The following is a 24,425-nucleotide window of genomic DNA, read 5'->3' as shown; positions in this document are numbered from 1 at the left end:
TTTTCAATTCATAGGGACCCTAAATGACAGAGAAGAACTGCCTTCTATGGTTTTCTATGGCTGTAATCTTTATGGGTCCAGGTTAAGCACTGGGCTACTAACCACAAGGCCAGCAGTTCAAAACCACAAGCTACTCTTCAGGAAAAAGATTAGGCTTTCTCCTCCTATAAAGAATTAAGGCTCAAAACCCATAGAGGCAGATGTCCCTGTCCCTGTGAGTCAGAGTTAACTTGATGGCAGATACATAAACCTGGCTGCCAGGTTTGTTTCTCCTGCAGAGACTCCAAATGGGTTCAAAACTACCAGTCCTTTTGTTAGCAGCTGAATTCTATGTGGTTTTTGTTTAATTAATTAATTTATGTGCAGCTAAGTTCCTAACTGATGCATCACCTGGATTCCTTAAAAGGCATTATAAAGCACTTTTTTTTATTCCTTTAATAAAACATCAACAAACGATTACGGTTTTCGCAGCATTCCAGAAAATCTATAAAGCACTTTAAAAGCATACTCTATTTGTGAGAGTAGGTTCTGGGATTCACCTTTCCTGTAAACTGTCACACAATTAGACCTCCTGGGCTTAGAAAAGAAAGGGGAGGGAGGAACATCGGGCTCCCAGAGTAAGACAAGGAGGTGATAGGCAGGCACAGCTCGATCTGGGGGAGTGACCCTGACATTGTGTCAAGATGTCCTGGGTTTTATCACTGCTGTCTACCACAAGACACACACAGTCCAAGTACTCAGACATCAAAGTGGTCTTCTGTAGGGACATATGCCCAGTCAACACTGCAAATTCCTTGTGTATCAAGGACCAGGCTTTTCTCACAGAAGTATAATGGAGTAAATACATAAACTTCTTTCCCCATACTGCTAACCCCAGAAACTGGGGTAGCATTTTAGAGCTTCAGATCACAACAAAAGAGGAATCCACAAAAGCCTCTTTATTTCCCTTAGCAGCTCACGCTCAGGTATGTGAAACTACCTTGTCGAGATGACTATCAGAGAGCTCCAGCTTGCAAGGCCAGGCAACTGAAAAGATACTTCGTAAAAGAGGCTGCTCAACTGTGTCGAAGATAGCAAAGGCAAAAAGAACTGAAGACTGAATGCCTCAATGGGAATAGCGCTGCCCAAGAGTTCTGGCACAGATTTGGTCTTTTTAGGTCTCTGGTGGGTGGGAGAATAGAACAAACAGTGTGCCAACTGCAGAGCCTTAAATAAAAAGACCGCTGTTGCAGCGAACAGCGTAGGTAACTCTTTTACAATCCTTTCCCTTCTGAGTGCTGATCTTGATTTAATAACCTGTCCTTCAGGGTCCTAAGACAACTAAGGGCAAACTTCTAGGAGGGGAAGGGGATTATAAATTGTTGTTGTTAGGTGCCAGATGGTTTTGACTCCCAGTAACCCCATGGGCAACAGAGCAAACCCTACCCAGGCCGGTGCCAATGTTACAATCACTGCTACGCCTAAGCTGATGGCTGCAGCCACTGTCGGGGCTGCTCATCGAAGGTCTTCCTCTTTTATGCGACCTTTTCCCAAGAACGATGTCCTTCACCAGAGACTGGTCCCCCTGATAACAAAGTTAAAGTATGTGAAATGAAGTCTTGCCATTCTCATTTTTGTTGCTGTTGTCATTCTTTCTCCTCTGGAGCATTCACGCCATCTTTCTCCCAAGGCAAATCTGTCCATGCCTCTAACAGCCCACAGTATATTCAATACCCGAATAATTCAAAGGTGCTGATTCTTGCTTCGCCTTTCTCCTGTGTGCAGCTTCCACATGCACAAGAGCGGATGAAGGTACCATGGCTTGGGTCACGTGCACCTTAGTCCTCGGCAGGGCATCTATGCCCACTGCAATATACATCGTTTGATTGGACTGCTGCGTTTATGGACTGTGGATCCAAGTAAAATGAAATCCTTGACAATTTCAATCTGTTCTCTATCATGATGTTATTTTTTTAAATCATTTTATTGGGGGCTCGTACAACTTTATCACAATCCATCCATTGTGTCAAGCACATTTGTACATTTGTTGCCATCATCATTCTCAAAACATTTGCTTTCTGCTTGAGCCCTTGGTATCATCTCGTTTTTCCCCTTCCTCCCCCACCCCACTGCCTCTATCATGATGTTATTTAATGGTCAAGTTGTGTGCGTTTTGTTGTTGCTGTGTTTTAAATGTTAAGGTGTGATCCACATCGAAGGGTATAGTCTTCAATCTTGATCAGTAAGTTCCTCGAGCCCTATTTTTTGTTTTTTAAGCCCTGTTTTAACAAGCAAAGTCTTGTTTACCTGCATATTGCAATGTTATGTTTTCCATCTTTAAAAGTTATTTTTTCAAATGTGCCGCTTTTAATGGAGTTGTGTACAAGATATTTCACTCTTGCATCTTCTCAAGTGATTCTTCCTTGTATTTGCCCTTTTCCTTTCCGACTTGGCGAGATTTGGCTTTCCGCTCCAGGATCTTTTTGCAGTCTTTGTCCAGTTTTAACCTCGTAATCACCACCTTGCTGGGGTGAATGCCCACATGGACAGTGGTACCGTAAGCTTTATCTCGCTGCACCCGCTCAATGTAGATGATGTACTTCTTCCGGTAAACCCGGACCATTTTGCCAATCTGACCTTTGTAGTGTCCTCGCACAACCTGAACTTCATCATCCTTGCGGATAGGCATGGACCGAACATTGTATTTCTGTCTAAGTTCCTTGGAAAGCGGGGAAGTTCCTTGTGAACGTGGGAAGGGGCATTGAAATGCCTTTTCCGGTTTTTGCTCCGGTCCGAAGTCACAAAGGGATTGAACTTCATTTTGGCGGCTACTCCTTCAGCAATGGCCCCAAAAGGGAAAAGAAAGCTAAAAGAGTTTTTAAAAGTTCTTTACAGAGCAACATCCACACACCAGATCCAGTTGCCAAGGAAATCCTATTAGGAAGTGGGGTCTGGCTGAGGCATGGCTGGAGGCTCTGGCTTCCCGCTCTTCTGCTTCGAAATGGGTGTGCTGGGTAGCATTTCACCCAGAAGTTCCACAATGCTCACATGGTCAGGCAGCGGCTTCTTAGAGTCCTTCTTACCACTTGGGTCCCAGGGCAGCGTGATCATTTTAATGCCCAGCACACCTGCCTGAGAAGCCTTGCTGTGGATCATCAGGCGCCCATGAACTTCATTCATTTAGCCCTCTGTCCTAGGAGTTTCCCAGACACCACAACCTCGCTCTCCAAAATGAAACACAGCATGCCATAGCAGGCCCTCCACATAGCAAGCCCTCTGACCAGTTTGGAGCAGAGACTGCTTGCACAATGATTCAAACATAGGCCTCTTGTGGCCCCCTTTCAGCATAAAGTGCCACACTGCCCTCAGGGAAGTCAAATCTCTTCTGAAAGACAACAGTCAACTCTCGGCTCCTCCCACCCTTCTCAGCAAGAACATCCTGTGTCTTGGTGGCTAGGACAATGATTTCTGTCCCAGTCGCTGTAACTCCAACTTCAACTCCAGAGTTACCATCTTCAGCTAGGTCCCAAGTGAGAAACGCATTCAGTTCAGCTTTGAAGATGCCATCAGAGACCAACTTCCTCTTCTTGAAAATGTGCCAAATTATTAATGCCTCTCCCTCTAGTCCTAATGCTGCCTTTTTCAAATAGTCCAGCTTCTTGGATTATCTGCTAGCACAGAGACTGAATAAGTATAACGAATGGATACACAAGCCTGGTGGGCACTTTTCCTGATTAAAAACATGGAGTATGCTGCAGTTCTCCTCCTTGTCTTGTGTGAATGACTCCTCTTAGTTAATGTTCATGTTCTGCACGAACACCATGAAATGTTCTGGACCTGCCATTCATTGTAGGCATCCATGATTTGTTATGATCCAGTTAATGCCTCTGCATAGTTGGTAAAACACAAGTAAATCTTTTTCTCCCTTCATCCACGTTTCATCTGACATCACCAATGATATCCCTCATTTCACACGCTCTTCTGAATCCAGCTTGAATTTTCCATAGTTCTCTGTCGATGTAATGCTGGAACCATTTCTAAAGAACCTTCAGCAAAAAATAATAATTACTTTCCTGTGATATTAATATTGTTCAATGATTTCTGTGTCACATCAATCAGGTCACTTTCTTTTAAATGGCACAAGTGAAGCTCCTTCAATCAGTTGCCCTGGCAAATGCCTTCCAAATTTCTTGGCATAGGCAAGTGAGTGCGTGCTCCCAGCCCTGCATCCGTCCATTTGCTGAAGCCTATCAATTGGTATTCCATCGATTCTTAGCCCTTGTTTTGGGCCAATGTCTTCCATGCAGCTTGGACTTCTTTATCATCTGTTCTTGATCATCTGCTGCCTCCTGAAATAGTTGCCATTGATCAATTCTTTTTGAGATAGCAATTTTGGGTATTCCATTCTTTGATGCTTCCTGCATGTTCATTATCTTGACAACAGAATCCTTCAATTTTGACAAAACCCTTCAATATTGCAACTCCTAGCTTGAATTTTTAGCTTGAGATACACTTGAATGTGTTTTACCTCTTTTGTTTTCTTGCTCCGGCTCTTTGCAGTCATGGTAATACCGTAAATACTCGAGTATCAGTCGAAGTATCTAATTTTACCACAAAAATTGCATTTAAAATGTGTTGAAAAACGCGGCTGATACACGAGTATATACGGTCTTATCTTGAGTTACACTACCCTTTGACATCTTCTGTTTGGTTCTTCTATTTCATCATTTCTTCCTTTCACCTTAGCTACTCTGTCTCTTCTGACATGCATTTTGTTTTTTCTTTTGTCTTTTTAATGACCTTTTCTTCCTTCGTGTATGATGTCCCAGGTGTCCACAAATCAGCTGATCTTCAGTCATGTGTTTAGCAAGTCAAGGGATCCTCGAGGTCATGTTTTGGCAATGCCCCTCCACTACCCGTTTGGAAAGCGGTATATACACATTCCTCTGGAGGTCTGCTAACAGCACAGCCCTTTTATTAAAAACAACAACTTCCAATCACCTTCATACTTTGATCACCATCTGTGTTTTCCTTGAAAATAAATTCCAATAAAAAAAAGAAAAGACCCGAGGTCCAAGTGTCGGCCAATGGAGATCCCCTCATAGAGGGGTTTAGGAGAGGAGATGGGTCAGTCAGGGTGCGATATAGTACCGATGAAGAACACAGCTTTCCCCCAGATCCTGGATGCTTCCTCCCCCCAACTACCATGATCCGAATTCTACCTTGCAGGACTGGACAGGGCAGAGGTTGTACACTGGTGCATAGGGAATCCGGTGCATAGTGTACACAGTGCATAGTGTACACTGGAGGCACAGGGAATCCAGGGTGGACGATACCTTCAGGACCAGGGGTGTGAGGGGCGATGCTGGGAGAGTGGAGGGTGAGTGGGTTGGAAAGGGGAAACTGATTACAAGGATCCACATGTGACCACCTCCCTGGGAGATGGACGGCAGAGAAAGGGGGAAGGGAGACTCCGGATAGGGCAAGATAGGACAAAATAACAATCTGTGGATTATCAAGGGCTCATGAGGGAGGGGGGAGCGGGGAGGGAGGGGGGAAAAAGAGGACCTGATGCAGAGGGATTAAGTGGACAGCAAATGCTTTGAGAGTGATTAGGGCAAAGAATGTATGGATGTGCTTTATACAATTGATGTATGTATATGTGTGGATTGTGAAAAGAGTTGTATGAGCCCCTAATAAAATGTTTTTTAAAAAAAAGAAAATAAATTCCGATATAATTTTGCAGCTCATATTATCAGAAGTACAATTAGACCCTGTGTTAGTCTAGGTACTTTAGAGAAACAAATCCACAGAAACTCATGTTTAAGAGGGTTTTATATAAAGGTTTAAGTGCACATCAAGAAAACATCCCAGCCCAGTGCTGCCCAGGCCCACAAGTCCAACATTAGCTCATATGTCTGACACCAATCCACAAAGTCCTCCTAAATCTCACAAAATATATGTAATGACGCCGACTGCAGGAGGAAAACCGAGTCAGTGAGCGTGTAAGCATCTCAGTGCTGTCAGAGGTCTCCAAACGGCCGCTCCAGCACCCAGGGCTGCATCAGGGTAGGTCCATGTGGCTTCTCCTCAGGGATGCCTCGCAGGAAATGAGCCTTGTCAGCTGAAGCAGGGAACTGGCTAAGGCAGTTGCACCCTGGTCTGACCATCAGAAAGCAAGAGACCAGAGAACTAGAAAGGTGAGGCTCATGGAACCATTTAGATCTCTGCCCGTCAATTAACCCCACAGGTTGGCACAATAAACCTTAACTAACCCAGACCCCAAAATCAACACAAGCACTCCCTCTGAAAGGGACTCAAAATTCAACTCCTGACTTCTGAATGAACCTCCAGTGAGCTGCAGATGTCAGCCTTAGACAGACACAAAGATCTCCTTGGCAGAGCCTGGAAGGAAGCTCTCAGCCAGCTTTCCTACTGCCTACTGATATGCTAGAAGGCCTGCTACTAAGAAGCAGGCCTGTGCGTACAGAACTCTGGTGTGCAAACTCTCCTGGGGCAGCAGCACAAGTGCCAATATCTCCCAGATTACTTCTAATTACGGAACAAACCCTTGACCCACTGGGCAAGTACACAAGTACTTTCATCTCTCCCTGCCCCGCCCCCACCCCTGCAGATCACCTCTGTCAGAGGCTACCAGAGGCTTTATGAGAGAGCTATGGCATCATATTCTCTGCTCTCCTGGGCAGCATCTGATAAAGGACCATCTCTGCCTCAGGGTAAGACTATGCCAGAATACACTGACATGTTTGTACTGCTATGCTTAAGACCACTGGAGGGTAGGGAAAAGTGGCAGAGTCCTCTCCAAGTGTATCTTTTTTTGATAGGGAAAAGGCAGAGGAGAGAAAGTGCCAGCAAAGTAATCTTAATTTGTGGCACACACAAAAGAGGACCACCAACTCAGCAATCCAGAGCGCTTGCTGTCCAGCAGACTCCCCCAGCATCTAGCACCTCTTTTGATGCTCTATCTTTCTCCCTGCATCAACCCGCACTTCAAAAGGAAAGCCCACCCACCCAAACTCAGGTTGACTAGTCCAGTTTCTGAGCCCTGATTTGGTTCAAACATTTTAAATTGGAAGCAGTGACATCTGCAGTGACATCTCCGAGGCACCAGGTAAGGAAATGAAATGTTAGGAACTGCTATGTGACTCCAATTTACAAAATGTATCAATAGCACAAATTCTGAATACATGTATCTGAAAAGAATGATTACTATTGAGAGACTGCAGTAATTAAAATTTGTTACCACTAACCCTGATTAGGTTTTTTCATTCATGAACCACTAGACCAAAAAAACCAAACTCAGTGCCACCAAATGGATGCCGACTCACAGCGACCCTATGGGATTCTAAGATGAACTTTTTAAGGGAGTAGAAAGTGCTGGTTTTGTCCCAAGAAGCAGTTGGTGGTTTCAAACTAATGACCTTGTAGTCAGCAGCCAAATGTGTGATCACCATGCCACCAGGAATCTTTCATAAGCCACGAGCTTACCTAAAAAGATTTTTAAAAAATAAAAAGTTGTGGGAGTGGGGAGAAAGTTTTGTCCTACTCCATTCCTTTACTCTGGGGAAAATCAATGAGTTTCAAACCTAAAAGGAGGTACCAAAATACTGCTATGGGAGAAATAAAACAGGATCGAAGATGGCAAAATTGCCGATCTATCAAATCAGACCAAAATCAGCTCTCTCTTGTAGGTTATGATAAAACAATCTATTTAGCAGGTAATCTTGTCGGCCGGGTAACGAATTCCTAACTACTTGATACTCCTACTATTTGCACAATCTGAGTAACTTTTAACCATTGCATGAAGGCCTCTTTGTTTTCCATCTTTAACCCAAGAGGGGACCAAGACATCATTAGCCAAGTGTGACCTCACAACTCTAGGTGGTGGAAGACTCAGGAAGCAAGATGGCAGGGGTGGTGGTGGTGGTGGTGGTGGTGGTGGTGTGTGTGTGTAACTTCCCTCAGAACCCGCCACAACAGGTCCTCTTCCTGACCTGTTTCCCACCCCTCTCTAGGTGGTGGAAGACTCAGGAAGCAAGATGGCAGGGGGTGGTGGTGGTGTGTGTGTGTGTATGTGTGTGTGTGCAACTTCCCTCAGAACCCGCCACAACAGGTCCTCTTCCTGACCTGTTTCCAATCTCTCTCCAGTCCTTAAAGGGGGCTTTCTAAGGCAGGAAGCAGTCCTTTTCTCCTGCTCCCCTCTGGCCCAGTGAGCACCTGCCTCTCCCTGTCTCTCCCTCTCTCTCTCCCTCTCTCTCCCCCTCTCTCTCCCCCTCTCTCCCCCCCTCTCTCCCCCTCTCTCTCCCCCTCTCTCTCCCCCTCTCTCTCCCCCTCTCTCTCCCCCTCTCTCTCCCCCTCTCTCTCCCTCCCCCTCCCTCCCCCTCCCCCCCTCTCCCCCTCTCCCCCCCCCCCCTCTCTCTCTCTCTCTCTCTCTCTCTCTCTCTCAGGACTCAAGTAACTCAAAGTACCATGAAGGTATTTGCTGCCCTGGATATTCTAACTTTTCAACTTGAATCTGAGTTTTCTAAAACCAGAATCTGTCTCTAGTTATCCTCCCATCAAGTTACTGGGCCAGGGACAAGGGTAGTCACAAAAAGGTGTTTAGTAAGTATTACTGCTTGGCATCTCTCATTTTTACCTTTTCTCATTCCTGAAAGTAATGCATATTACATAATCACAGGTTCTGGGACTGATGGAAGCATCTATGTCCTTGAAGCACATGGACACAAAGCATTAACAAGTGCACGCACATGCGTGAGCCGGAGCATGGCATGCGTGAGTGTTTATGTGGGTATACCTTCACTCCAAAGTTAGAGGACAGAGGGGCTGAAAAAGGCCTGGTACTACGTTAGTACTTTAACCTCTATTACACAGAAATCTGTGTGTCTAGAAATGAGAAAATACAGACTTTACTCGTGTGGCCAGCTAAATTAGAACTGGCAATTTTCCACTAAGGTATGCAATAGATCCGAGTCCTCAAAGTCCTATGCAGGAAGCAAGAATTGGGCCTGGGTCACTGAAACTTGAGGCACTAGGAAAGTGGGCTTCCCGCTGCAAATCCCCACACTGCGCCTTTGTAACAACCCGCAGTCAGCAGACGGAGTAGAACTTTGCTCATCAGTACCTGAAACTGTCCCTGGCAAGCAAGGTCAGAAGGAACCTACTTTTAGAAATGTGTGCTGGTTCAGAAAGTTTCAAATTATTATCTGAAACATGTAATTAAATACGCTACAACCATGTGGTAAGTTTCATCTTTAGAGCTTCAGATTCCAGATGAGTGAATCCCTAAAAAGCTACTAAGTGACAGAGAAACACAGATCTTACATGTAGCTGGAGACACTAAAAGACTAGAACTTCGGAACTAAAAAAGTAGGACACAATTTTAAATGTTCAGTATTTCAAAAGTCCTTTACTCTATAGAGTTAGACTAAACCCCAGACCAAGTCAGTTTATGGGCAGAGATTCATTTTAATCGAAAGGGAAAAGGTAGTGTCAGAATGTGGCTTCTATAGTGCAAAAGAGCATGGCCACAACATGGAACAGGATTTAAGAGGCTCTTAAAAAATAGTTGCTACACATTGGGCTGTGAACCACACCGTGAGCAGTTTGAAACCACCAGCCGGTCTGCTGGAGAAAGAGGATGCTTTCACCTCCCGTAACAAGCTAGTCTCCAAAGCTCACTGGGCCAGTTGTACCCTGTCCTATGGAGCTGTGATGAGTCAGAGTGGGCCACAGAGTGTGAAGTTTGAGGGCCTGTCGTTGTTTTCAATTTGGGGCTTGTGTTTGGGAAAAAGCTAAACAAGGTGTTTGTTCATTTCTTTTCTCCCTCCTTCCACTTCAGGCATTAAAACAGGCCAAACAGGCCAGATTTCTCTAGTGACTTCCTTGCCTGAGATAGTTAAGGTTTATTGTGCCAACTGGGCCGATAAACACATGTGGGATTAACTGAAGGGCAAAGAGATAAATGTCGGGAAGGTGAGCATCACAGAATACCAGGTTATTAGAACAGTGTTCTTGTGTCAAGGTAGGACTTGAGTAGAGGCCCAATATCCTGTAACCTAAAAATATATGTACATAGACCACCTATATCCCTATCGTTATGTATTAATATATTTACATCCCTATATTTATACCTGTATAAATATCTTTTGCCTCCTAGTTTTTTCCTCTATTTCCTTTTACTTTCCTCTTGTCCCACTATCATGTTCAACCTTCATTTGGCTCTCAGTAATTCTCAGTAATTCCTTTCAGCTACAATGTGCTTGAACAAACCCCACCTATGTTGATTTGAGATCGTTTTGTTCCCTTGTCCCTAGGTTTGTTGGCTTCCCCCCTCCCTATCCTCCACCTCCTCCTCTCCCATGTCTCCCCAGAACTGTCTGTCTCATTGCTTTCTCCATGGGATTATTCATAATCCTGACTATTTTATATAGATAGACATGCGGTGGTGGTGGTGGGGGGGGAGGGAGAAAGTCAATAAATAGTTCCAAGTCTGTCTGCTGACCCATATGAATGTTTTCTGTTCGGGTCTGATAAGGTGCCAACCCCTGCTCCCCCACCCCCAAATCAGAAGTCTGTTTTCTGGATTCCTTGGGGATTTGTTGCCTTGCTTCCCTTGCTGCTCTGCTGCGTTCCCTTCATGTTTCACCCTGGTTGGGGGCTGGGCGGGTAGGTAAACTTGTATTTTTAACATTTACCCTTTGAAACATTTTATTGTGAATTGGGAGGTCTACAGAGCAAATCAGTTTTGCATTCAACAAATCATATACATTTTGTTTCATGTCACTAATTGCAATCCCCATAATATAACATCACTTATCCCATTTCCTCCCTGTATCCCATTTCCATTCCTCCACCTTTCCTGTCCTTCTGAACTTTTTTCTTGGGCAAATACTGCCTTTTGATCTCAAAAGGGTGACCATTTTAAGGTGTGCATACTTCTCTAATGTTATTCCCATTAGACCTATTGTTTAGCTAAAAATTGAGCCAGGAGAGCAAGTTCTGTCCAGAAGGAAAGGGTGACTACAAGCCATAGTCTCTGGAGTTCCACCAGGCTCTATCTGGCCAATACAAACCCTGGTTTCAAGACTGAGTTTTGTTTGCTGGTACACAGAGGTCCTATCTCCAGATCAGACCGTGCCAGTTTGAGCACATGTGACGAGGGCCACAAACCCCAGCCCAACTGTCACGGGTGACTGCAGCAGACATGCTGGTGACCCATCGTGCTTTGAGGGGTATGCCAAAGCAAAAGGAGAGGTCACCTCTCAATATATTGTTTCGAATTATTAAGATCTAAGAATTCTGAAGCAAACAAGGGTCAAAGTCCAGCGACACTTATTAACGATGTAACCTTGGGAAAGTAACACAATCTTATTTGTAAAATGGGATGGTAATTGTAATATAGCCATGAAATTATTATGAGGATTAAATGACTCTGCTGTTAGGTGCTGTTGAGTTGGTTCCGATCTATAGTGATCCAGTGCGCAACAGAACAAAGCTCTGCCTGGCCTGCACCATCCTCACAATTGCTGTTACGTCTGAGCCCATTGTTGCAGCCACTGTGTCCATCCATTCTGTCTCAGGTCTTCCTTTGGACAGTACCCAACAAACAATAAATAGGCTATTTAAATGTTGGCGATCCTATTTTCCTAATCTACAAAATCCAAGTCACTTTTTATTTTGCTAACAAAATTAAACCACCATCTTGCATTCTATGGTTCTTTAGCTTGAATCATGTTTGCGTATGAAATGATCTTTCAGTCTGATGGAACAGTATCTTTCATTTTCTACAGGTTAGGAAACCCAGACTCCAGATGATTAAGACACCTTGCTCAGATTGTGGATGTCTTCACTTCCAGACTTGTGGCACATGCCATTAGACAATCTGCAGGTTGTAACTAGTCTTTTAAAAGACAGTGAATAAAAAATATCACATAGAGTAAGAATGCCTAGAGTTTCAATTATCTCTATTTCTATACATTTATATATGTGTTTGCTGGGATGCAATCCTTATGTGAGCCATAACAAAACACTTGAAAGATACTGATTATGCTATACCACAGCTACCTCTCTCGAGCCACTGTTGACTGAGCACCTCCCCTTGCTGGTACTGTGGGATAGGCATGCTGCTTAACCACAGGTCAGCAGTCAGTCTACAGAAGAAAGATGAGGTGATCTGCTCCTGGGGACTTAGAGTGTCCGAAATCCTGTGTGGAATCATCATGAGTTAAAAATCGACCCCATGGCAATGGGCTTGGTTTTGGTAACCAGTACTACAGGGACACTGGTGGTGCAGTGGTTAAAGTGTTCAGCTGCCACCTGAGCAGTCAATTCAATGGCTTGGACCCAAAAGCCGCTCTGCAAGACAAAGACATGGCAGTCTGTTTTCCTAAGATTCCTGGCCTTAGTGAACCTATGGGGCAGTTCTACTCTGTCCTACAGGGTTGCTATGAGTCACAGATGACTGAACTGCTATAGTTTGGTTTTAGTGTCACTACTGTATGTAATAGAAACATAATTATTTTAAATAGATTTTATGGATTTCATTAATAAAATTATATTAAATATTAATTATAAATATATCAAGTTGCATGATTCCCCAATAAAATGTTTAAGTATTTATATTATATAATTATTAATATAAAAGTATATTAATATAACTGACATTAATCTAACAAGCATGTTTTTTAACAGTATTTTTTAATACTTTATTTTAAACATTTTATTAGGGGCTCATACAACTCTTATCACAATCCATACATACATCAATTGTGTAAAGCATATCGGTACATTCATTGCCCTCATCATTTTCAAAGAATTTGCTCTCCCCTTAAGCCCTTGGCATCAGGTCCTCTTTTTTGACCCCTTCCTCCCTGCTTCCCCCCTCCCTCCTGAGCCCTTGATAATTTATAAATTATTATTTTGTCATAGCTTGCCCTGTCCGACGTCTTTTTTTTAAAAACATTTTATTAGGGACTCATACAACTCTTATCATAATCCATACATAATATATTATAAATAATCTTAAAATAAAATTTTATTGGGGGTTCTTACAGCTCTTATTAACTATGTAACCTTACATACAACTTACTTACAGCTCTTATTAACGATGTAACCTTGGGAAAGTAACACAATCTCATTTGTAAAATGGGATGGTAATTGTAATATAGCCATGAAATTATTATACATATATATCCATACATATATCTATTTTATACATATGTTGTCATTTGTACATTTATACACATGTGTACATATGTTGTCATCATCTTTTAGAAACATAATTCTAAGCCATGGTTTTGTTTTTAAATGTGAATGCAATTACTGACTTTTCTATAGATTTGGGGAAATACTTATCCCGAGTCAACACTTTGCACAATAATCCTATTCACTTTGGCTAGCTGAAAACTTTGAAACCATATTTTAGTGAAAATCCTCTAGGGATAAAGTATAAGCCGGCAGCTATACCAAGGTAAGAAGATCCTGGGATACTGCCTGCACACCAGAGTAAGAAAGCTCGCATGCTCAGACCACATCCTCAGATTAAAGGCGTCCACATACAAGACACTGACTCGGCGGTGGTAATACAAGCAGCATGGAAGGCAGTTAGTTAGCTGCCTCTCAAACCCTCCTAGCACTAAGCACTCTCTTCCCGTAATTATGAGAAGGTGGCCCTGCGAACCTACAGAGCAGATTCACACCGCGTCTGTATCAGTTTCCCTTTGCTGTGCTGTGCTGGGGAGGGGGGCGTGCTAAGTAGCATGGAACTCACCAGGGTCTGGCAGGAAGCATCCTCCTGTTCTCTAAGTGTTTTCACTTTGGGGGGCCCTGGGGTGGTGGTGGCGGGGGTCCACACTGTACTCTACAACATCCACTATAGTCACTTGGTAACGTTATTCTTAGAACCAGTTCTCGAAGAGCTCCAGAATGACTTAGGACTTAACACCAAGAAGCCAGACACTGCCACTGAGTTGATTCCACTCAAGGTGACCCCAAAGGGCACAGCAGAACGGCCTCGGTGGGTTTCTGTGAGTATAACTCTCTTTGGGAATAGGAAGCCTCATCTTTCTCCCATGGAGCAGCAGGTAGTTTTTGACCTGCTGACCTTATGGTTATCAGCCCAAGGAGTAACCACTAAGCCATCAGGGCTCCTAGACAGCTCATACAGTGCCTTTTTAAATTCTGTCTTCTTCTCAGCTGCTTTCTTGGGTCAGTTTGCCAACAGACAGAGCTTAAGGTAACAGAGCAAAGCATGAATAATTAATAGCTTCTGTTCTATTTTTCCTCCCCCCCCCAAAAAAAAGACCATGAGGACCCTAAATCTGTATTTTGGTGAGGGTTTCATAAAAAAAGCGTTCATGAATTTCAAAGATCTTACCTTGTCATGTCACTGAGGCCCATTACCGTAAGCTGGGATTTAGAGTTCAACTCCATGGACCCATGGCGTTACCAGGTTTCTGAAGCTTAACAGATCTTTGAAAGCTCAAAAGGGCCCAGGAGCCTCCCGGTGTGTGAGAAAGGCAACAGCTCTCTGTCACTCTCGGGCTGCACTGCCACGCTAGCTAATGAAATCTGGAATACTGGCTCAATCTCTGGTAAGGAAAGAGAACAGTAGCCTCTGTTGGAAGAATCTAGAGAAAATACACTGAGATATTCTGAACTGGGCTTTCAGAAGCTCCCTCATATCAGGAATTGATTACAAAACAACCAAGTCTTTTAAATCTCTCAAGGATTCCAAAACCAGAATGCATACAGATTAGCAGAATCTTTACCTACTTCTGCGGCCCTGAGAAATTTCCTAATCAGTCAGCTTTGTTATTTACCCAAGTAGGTTACTGGTTCTGACCGGTCAAATATGCACTTTAAATATGTTAATTCTCTCCCAAACAAGGTGAATGAACCAGGAAAATTACCTAGCTTTATGTTTCACCCTCCAAAAACTTAGACTCACTGCTATCAAGTCTATTTCCGATGCATAGCCACCCTTTCTAAGGTTCCTGAGACTGTACATATTTACAGGAGCAGACACTGGAGCAGCTGGCAGGCTATAACTCTGATCTTTCGGTTAACATCCCACCAAACCATAGCGCTATGAAGGTGCCTTTGTTTAATCCCAAAGATGTCTCAATGACTTACCTTCTTTATTTCAAAGCTAATACCACCTAAATTAACATCACAGACACTGGTAGAAAACAAAGTTCTTAACGCTCCCAATTCCTGGTGCATGCCTCCTTGACACAGTCCAGCTATGCACTGTCCTCTCTAATTTCTACTGTGTAGACGCTCTCCGGGGCCTACTCAACCATTGAGAGTGCTTCCCTCACACAGTCCCCTCACTTCAATCTGATTAGAAAATGAGATACCCAAACCAGGGAAGGAGGAGGTCCACAAAACAGGGCGCTAGTGGGAGGAGGCAGCCCTGGTGTGGGAAATCCCAGCAGGATTTCCAGTCTTCTTGGATCTTACTTTCCAAATACCAGCTCCTCCAAGACTCTTTAGATAAATGACTGGTACAAAGTGTAAGTTTGGTACTTCTTGCTGTGTAGGGAAATGAGTGCTTAAAGAACAAAGGCGACATGTCCACAGACACGGGATGTTCCGTTCAGGAGGGGAGCTCAGAGAGAGATGTTTACAGATGGTATCAGAGAAGCCAGTAGACGGGTATACTGAGTGAAGGAGCCAGGTGCCAGGAGCAGACCAGCTGCAAATATCTGTTTTCTATCACTGTCCACAAGATGTTCTTTGGGTAGTATCAGGCAGTCCTTTTGCAGTTATCTTTGAAAGGAAAGAAAGGTAGGGCATATGGGTATCTTTAGAGTTAAATATGTTTACATGGTTTTTTAAAAAGGCAACGAGCCGAGGAGCCATTTTCCTCTAGCAGGTACTACTTTAATCAAATGATTGAACATCATCAGTATGGGACAAATTAAGATTCTGTACCACTCGAAATAAGCAACAAATAACAGTGTCATTTCTATGATATTCCTGCTGAAAATGTGTTACACAATTTAACATGAAGAACCAAGAGACCAACCCAAATTGAACACATTTCTTCTACAAAACAACTGTTGGTAATCAAGCAAATGGAACGGTGGTAATTCAGTAGAATTCATCCCTCTTAAGCGGGAAACCTAGATTCAATTCCAGCCAATGTGACTCGAATGCAGCTACCGCCTATCAGTCATTCAGTGTAGGCTTGCATGTTGCTCTCATGTCAAACAGGTTTCATCAGAACATCCAGACTAAAACAGGCTACAAAGGCCTGGTGGTCTACTATCGTAGGTCTGCCGATCACAAATGTCCGAGTCCATTGTTCGCATGGCAGCCACGAGTCGGAGTCCACCCTGACAGCAGCGAACAACAATCATTAAATGCATCACCGTCATGAAAATGAACAAAAGTTTGAAGAACAGTTCCAGATTGAAGGAAGCTAAGAAAACATGACCAATAAGTGTAATGTGTGATTCTGAACTGGATCCTTTGCGTTATGGTTAAAGGGCACTATATTTGGGCAAGTAGGAAAATTTAAATAAGGGTCTGAGAATTATATGGTGGCAATATAGCAATGCTAACTTCCTGATTTTGATAATTGTGATAACACTGAAGCATGTCCTTGCTTGCAGGAGATACACAAATATCCAGGGATGATGGAACATTAACTAGGCCAGTAACTTATTCTCAAATGATTCAAAAGGAAAAATACATGTATTGTTTGTTCTGAACTTTTAAGTTGTCTGTGTATTTGAGATTACTTACAAATTTTATTAAAAACAAAAAAGTAGCCATGTTGAAGGCAGGGAAAAGGGGTGACCATAGAGGACTTAGTGTCCTGCTAAGTGACCATTCTGGTTTTATCTTAACACATATGACTTATTTCTGAATTGGGGAGTGCTCGGTTTCTTGTATCGTTCTGAAACATCAGCTTTTAATAAATTTTCTACACTTACCTTATTACTCGTGTGTATACACTAGAACCCGTGACTAAATTATCTCCTCACCTCCACTCTGTTCTGGCAATTCATTCATGCAACTCTCTGATCCTCAAAATGGGGAACTTTCACACCTTCAGGAAGGTTCCAAAGGAACTGAGTATTCTGAAGGAAGCATTACTTAATTACTTGCCTTTCTTTGGAGTGGGAATTCAAAACCTCTTGTTCTTTTTACCTGCATGCTCATATTTTAAGGAGATTTTCAAGGCCTTTCCTTCTAAAGGCACATCAATTGCAAGGCAAACTCGCCTGTCCTCTAGCCTGGAAGATAGGCCTTTTTAGAAGATGTCTTTTGGAGTGCAACAGAGTTTTGACACTCTTTCCTCGCAGCTATATAAAGTTTCAAATGACATCATAAGCTTTTATCTCCAGACTTCCTGAAAAGTACCCCCGATGACTAGCTTCTCCACTTTCACACCAACAGCAGATGGCTGGCAAGGTCTTGCTTATTCTACAGCAGAAAGGTTTGCAGAGGCAGCCAATGAGGAGCTTTGAAGTAGTACACCGATGATATTTATCACTCACCCTTTCCTCATCTTTTCTGGTAGGTATGATCCGGGAAAAACCCAACTGTGAGAAAGCGGGGGGGGGGGGGGGGCGCGGCGTTGTTCATGGTCAGGGAAGTTTTGGAGGAAGGACAAATGTATTACGGCCCTCTCTATACCACCATCAACTTTCTTCCTCCCTCACTTCACACAAATGCTAACAAAAACAAGCTCTTTCAACACATAACCCTACTTCCTAGCAACTTCCCCTCAACATTTTTACATGGCCATATCCATGATGATCTGTCTAAGCAGCCCATGGGTGGAGAGCCTAGCAACCGAGCACACTAAGGCAGGCAACAGCAGCCTCAAGAAACAAGCTCTATGAGCTAGTAACAGCCCCAGCAGGAAGCAACTTCAGGCTTCTGCCTTTGAAGGAGGTAAGATTTTGCTCACAAAACCATTCGCTTTCCAGGGTGAACATCAAACAAGAATATTAAAGAGAAAGAATGAGGGGAAATCACAAATGGACTCAAGAATCATTTCAGAGGTCAAAAGAAACTAATTTCCTTTTCTAGCCCTCTTTCATGGGACCTAGCAAGGGCAGTTTCCAAAGATGTTATAACTTTTTATTAAATTAGAATGGTAAAAAATTCTATAGAGCTTAAAAATAAAAATGAGGAAAAAATAAGTTATAGTAAAAAAAAGAAAAATTGCTATAGAGCCAAGGAGACAAGCTCTTAGAAGCCTACTGACTCAGAAAACATGCAAAACAAAGGCTTTCTTCTGCACTTGGAAAAACATTTAAAATGCAACCACACTGCACCTTGTCAGTTACAATAATCTTACAATAAGCACATTGCTGTGAGTGACATTGGTTCCATCTCAGTCTATTACTCAAGGGTATGACATGACCTCAGCATGTAAAGAGCCATTAAGGATGCTCCTAATAGATTCTTTTAAAATATATGACCCTACACAGTGCTCCAAAAGAAGGACGGTGTATTTTAGTTGTGAGATGGATATTTACAAGGCTTTGACCTCTTGTCTAAAAAGGCCTAGAAAAAGAAGTAACTGCAGTAGAGGGAGTGAAATGTTATCATTCTGGTTATTAAAATCCATCAAATTCATACTTCAGCCTTGAATAATTGAAGAAAAAAGAAGAAAAAAACCACTGACTTGCAAGTAATTATCACCACTGTCTGCAATAAAAGTTAATTGGACATAATTGAACCAATGCCCTGATCCAGGGAAGCTGCGACTGGCGAGCAGCCCACTCCTCCTGCTCCTTCAATCTGCAAATTAAACTGCTAATGATAATTTGTGGACAAACATGAAATTGCTCTCATGGTTTCCTCACTGCAAATCACTCAGCAGTTCCAGTTAATGCCCAGCATACTGGGCCAGGAGAAAAATCATTAACTGGTGCTTCCTTTGAAAAAGATGCATTTTAACAATAACCAAGTCCATTAAGGCTAAATGAAGGATGCTGAGAACTGTGGGATTTCTACTAGATTCTCTAAGAAAGACACTGTGGCCTAGCCTCCATGCCCTACCAACTATGCGCTAGATGCACCCTATGCCACTAGCATGCGTGTGTGGTGGTGACATGACGACACAGGGCCAAAGCTCCTGTTTGACAAGTGATCTTTCTTCTTCTAAGAAAATCTTGGACAATTTCCTTTTGAGTCAGGCAAACAGCACTGTTGATCTGCTTCAATAGCAAAGATTAAATCACTTCTGAATGGACTGTGGAGTTGGCAGATTCCTACAGCCTGACTCATTTACTTTAAATTCTGGATAAGAACTGTGCCCTTTCTCCTGGAATTCAGCGGCAGAGCCTGTGCTTTTTAGCTGTGTCTACAGGCCACGGAAACGCCAACTCCTCTGGTCATTGTGGTGTCTCACTCAGGAAGACTTGGTTTTCAGAAACAAAAACTGTGGTCTTTCTATCAATAGAGACCTATAAAGTAGGTACCCTGTTGCGGCAACCGAAAGTAGAAGAGGAGAGCAGGTAGACACTAAGTGCTACCTCTGTTCATCCCTTCCAAGGTGTTTCAACTCTATTCTGGCAAGAAGGTAGCTAGAAATGAATGCCACCAGAACCTTCATGTCTCAGGGTTGCCACAACACAACTATGCCAAGTGGGGGCTTTAAAGGACAAAAATGTACTTTCACACAGCTCTGGAGGCTAAAAGTCCAAATCATGTTATTTGGATTCTTCCTGTGGGCCTCTCTCCTAATCCGGGTACCAGGTTAGCCATCCTTAGTGCTGAGCTGCTGCCTACACCAGCACCTGCCTCTAAACACCACTCAGAAGGGATTCACTTTAGGTTCAAGATACTCTGGTCTGACCTTATTAATATATATATAAAAAAAGTATTCACCAGCCATGTGCCCACTTAGTACAACTTTAAGTCAAAGTTACTTAAGAAGGTTATAGAATACTTCCTCTACTCATTAAAATATAACTAATATTAAATATGTAAAAGTCTAGGAATAGTATAAACACTAAGTGAAAAATAGAGAAAAATCATAACCTTTTACAATGGATAGTAAAGGGAAACAGGAGTGTCTAGCCTGGAAAAAAGAAAACCTAGCAGGGACATCATTTATCCACTCATTGATCACCTACTATGTGCCAGGCAGGATGACACTGTTAGGTGTTGGGAATATGTATATAAGGAGCAAAGTCCATGGTGAGAAATTTGAATAAAGCTTTTTGGGAACCCTGAAAATGCAACTACTACTTCAAGAGTATAGCAAAAAAAAAAAAAAAAAAAAAGGGGGGGGGGGGAGAACACCAGCACAGGTCACTAAGATTGAGTTTGAATTTGCCAGACTGAAAAGGGTAGATCATTCTAAAGCCATTCTGAGGAGGGAAATTTTGCATAAGGAAAGGCATGTATTTGTCCAACTAAATGGTGTTTCAGGAGCCAGAAGTGGTCTGGTACAGTGAGTAAGGTGGATGTGTTGAACCTGGCGAAGAACCTGATGTGCCAAATTATGACGGGATTTACAGCACAGAGTACACACAACAGCAGACTAAGAGGAGGCTGGTTAGTCACAGCTGAATGTTCTCACCATTATGTTAGCATGAAAGTAGCCCTGATACTTTACAGAGTAATTCTGATTACAGAAAATTATATGTGCACAATGCCTAGCATTAGTATCTACTGGATGATGGTAGTTATTACCATGAGCTAGGGTGAGATTTTATCTTGCGAGCCATGGGGAGCTAAAGACAGTTTAAGGGGGAGAAACATGATCAGATGTCTATTTTTAATAAATCTGCTGTAATTGTGAAAGACAAACAGGAGATGACAGAAGCCAGGTAAGTGGCTATAGTGACTGTCGAGGTGACAGATGATGAAGATCTCAAAGAGTGTCATCCGAGGGCTGTCACATGAAGGAGGGAGCAGCTTTATGTCTGAACTCAAGCAATGAAATAGGTTAATATCTTACAGCTGAAAGAAAGGCAATCCTCAGCCAACACAAGTTTGAGCTCATTCAACAGCAGCATGGAACTGGAGATGCCGAAGCAAAAGCAAAGACCATCTATGAGGAATGATGGTTATTAGCTAGGAATTTGTACTAGGTAACTACGAAGTCCAACTTCCAGATTCTATGACTCTAACTTTACAAAGGTGACTTGATAAAATCATTAACAAAGCCTTACATTCATATAGAGCTTTACAATTTTGTAAGAGCGTTCATGTTGATGCTTCTCAAACTCCATTTGAGAATCCATCCCTCGTTAGTCATCCTCTCTTTATTCTCAAAATCAGGAAACCCACCTGCATGCCTAGGATCCTAGCTGAGGAGCTGCTGCCTATTTCTTGGTCTTCTGTCAAGGTGAAGCAGTCACCTATCTTTATATGATAATCCTTCATGTTGCATACTACTAACATGCCTGTAGCTGCTTGATCTAGGCTAATTTCGTCCGTGAGTTTTTCCACACATTATTTTCCTTCAGCTAAAATACAGTTGCTAATTTAGTATTAGCTGCAGGGAAACATCACCATGAACTGGAACTGACTCGCTGGCAACAGTTCCCCACCCCTCCTCCAAGATAATAATCCATTCCCTATACTCCAATTCTAATTCCCTCATAGCCACCAAAGTGTACATCTCCAAGTCATTTACTGAGCACCTACTAGATAGCAGGCACTGGTCTAGGAACCGAGAACACAGCAATAAACACAACTGATTTCCTACCTCTGTTGGTGCTTCCAGTTTTTTTAACTAGGGTGTTGGAGGTTCAAGGTAGGGAGCAGACAGGTATAACAAACAGGGAAATCGTAGACTTCTAAAAAATGGTAAATGCTATTAAAAACACTAAGGCCACATAGTAATGTCAATGAACTACACATGTAAAAAGGTAAAATGGTAAACGCTTTGTTATATATTTACAATGAAAAGTTAACAATAATAAAGCAAGTGAAGCGGGGCATAAATTTTCAGCACTATAGTCCACACGGTCCTTACTGAGACTAGTTTTTGTCTCTCTGGTTTATCTGCAGTCTCAGCACAAGCTGGCAGGGCAGTTTTTAATAAGGTAGATTGATTTTTTTGTTAATGCTTAAATAATACTGTTTTTTCTCCTTTCAAATTTGACTCCTAGGCCCTCCACACTTTTAAAAAACTCAATTAACTAATGCATGTCTGTACACGTAGCAGACTGTGTTAAACGAACTGTCTTTGATCAAGCCTTAGCACTGTCCTGGTTGAGCAATGGTACTTTTGTAAACTTGTTGTAGGGAGCTCAGATGAACAGATGTGGACAGGTAGGAAGTAGGTGGGAGTTGGTATAAACAATTTCAGAAGCAGCAGATATTAAGGGCTCAAGTAGAAGGTAAATGTTTTGAGAATGATGATGGCAACACATGTACATATGTTCTTGACACAATGGATGTATGTATGGATTGTGATAAGAATTGTACGAGCCCCCAATAAAATGATTTTAAAAAACAAAACAATTTCAGAGCTACAAAATTGGTGTGCAGGCTCAGAGGGCATCAGCCTCTCACTTTGAGCTGCACTGAAGAACACACTCCCTCAAAATAGCCTGTGAATGATAGGATGTACTTCATCTGGGGCATTTGCTTAGACTGGAGAAGAGGCAAAAATAAAAATACAGCATGCTAAAAAAACTCGTCTCAACTTAATTTTGCCATTTACTACAGAAATAGATGCAGCACTTTTCTTAAGTGGGAAGGTCCCTCTGGGGAAACATTAAAGCATAGTACCACTGTCCTGTGTCTCACAGAAACGGATTTTATTAGGGGCTCATACAACTCTTATCACAATCCATACATATACATACATCAATTGTACAAAGCACATCTGTACATTCTTTGCCCTCATCATTTTCAAAGCATTTGCTCTCCACTTAAGCCCTTTGCATCAGGTCCTCTTTTTTTTTCCCCTCCCTCATGAGCCCTTGATAATTTATAGATTGTTATTTTGTCATATCTTGACCTATCCAGCATCTCCTTTCACCTCCTTCTCTGTTGTCCGTCCCCCAGGGAGGAGGTCACATGTAGATCCTTATAATCAGTTCCTCCTTTCCAAACCACTCACCCTCTACTCTCCCAGTATTGCCCCTCACTCACTGGTTCTGAAGGTATCATCCACCCTGGATTCCCTGTGCCTCCAGCTCCTATATGCTGGATAGAGCAGAGGTTGTACACTGGTAAAAGCACTTTAGTGAACCCACAGTAACACCTGACAGGACAGGTTAAAAACAAGATGTGGAGTCTTCATTAATCCACTGGCCTCAATTTCTGAAATGGAAAGAAATAGGTTCTGGGAAACAATGATAAGCAAAAATCAAGTTGGTACCTTAAGAGCTACAAAATCAATGTTTTCTAGCCAGAGGGCACCATTCAGGAACCCAGAAATTGTGGCTTCTTCTTGATATACTGCAATCTGGAATGAGTTGCTTCTAACTTCTTATAGTCTCGTTATCTGCTTCCTTACAATCAGTGTGAGCATAGAGAAAATGACATAGTAGACGTGGCTTAGCTTTTGGAAGGAAAGAAGAAATCTAAGTTATGACTAATAAGGCTTTATGATTCTCTTCTGAAGCAATGGGGATGTAGTCTAAAATAATTTCAATTCTGCAAGTGGCATACAATCTGATTTTTACTCCAATCAGCAGCTGATTCTCAAACTCACTTTGCTAAATGCAAAGAACTAGCAATTGGTCGTGGAAACCTCGTCTTCTAAAATCTGCTGTATATTCGAATGAACTCCTATGGAAGGAAGGAACATTTTCCTACCAAAATGCATTTATAGAAATTCCTAGCTTTGAAGTGATGACCTGTAGTGTTTCTTCAATCATAATCTGACTATTCTAAATGGATTTCATTTTAGCCAACACAGTTCTGAACATTAGCACATACAGTCCAGTTTTCAAAGCAGTCTAAAGAAGGGCTTAGTTACAGTTCTTTTTGGTGTAGTGGCTATAGGACACAGAATTTTTCTGGGTGAAAGGATGCCAACAAAGAAGACATGCTGATATGTACTAGTTCGTCTGTGCATTACTTGGAAGGAAGCCCTAATGGAGTAGTAGTTACCTCTTGGGCTGTTGACCTGAAGGTCAGCAGTTCAAAACCACCAGCCACTCCACAGAAGGTAGATGGGGTTTTCTATTGCTGTAAAGAGTTACTGTCTCACAAACTCACAGGGGCCGTTCTATCCTGTCTACAGGGTCACTGGCAGTGAGTTTAGCTTGGTCTACTGGGAAGAGTTCAATTTTGCCAAAAGGTCCGCAGTGCAATTAGGCAACAAGGGTAAAGTCTCAAATACCAAATGCAACAGTCAAACTGTCTCTGGCAATCTACTTCCTGAAAGATTAGTCGTGGAAACCCTTAATGTGGTAATTCTATCCTGTCCTATAGTCACTAAGTCAGAATCAATTCAGCGCGCCAGGCTTAGTGTTGATGAT

General features: G+C 42.6%; 1 protein-coding gene and 2 pseudogenes across 6 annotated transcripts in view; all 3 read right to left on the bottom strand.

Moving 5' to 3' along the window:
- FAM222B (family with sequence similarity 222 member B) overlaps positions 1–24,425 on the bottom strand; it is a 74,875-nt gene that overhangs the window by 15,342 nt on the left and 35,108 nt on the right. The window contains exon 1 of one of the 6 annotated variants that reach the window (XM_075561304.1): positions 14,378–14,569. The exons of the other annotated variants lie outside the window; for them this stretch is intronic. The gene's annotated coding sequence lies outside the window, so the exon portion shown is untranslated. Of the gene's footprint in view, positions 1–14,377; positions 14,570–24,425 lie in introns of those variants that run through there. 6 annotated transcript variants of the gene reach the window in all.
- Positions 2,125–2,869, bottom strand: LOC142458197 (large ribosomal subunit protein uL24-like; annotated as a pseudogene).
- LOC142458668 (small ribosomal subunit protein uS3-like) lies at positions 2,917–3,643 on the bottom strand (annotated as a pseudogene).

The sequence above is a fragment of the Tenrec ecaudatus genome, chromosome 10 (genome assembly GCF_050624435.1).
Source record: "Tenrec ecaudatus isolate mTenEca1 chromosome 10, mTenEca1.hap1, whole genome shotgun sequence".
Classification (NCBI taxonomy): Eukaryota; Metazoa; Chordata; class Mammalia; order Afrosoricida; family Tenrecidae; genus Tenrec; species Tenrec ecaudatus.
The sequence above is the reverse complement of the archived record's forward strand: the minus strand, read 5'-3'. Positions and strand labels throughout refer to the sequence as shown.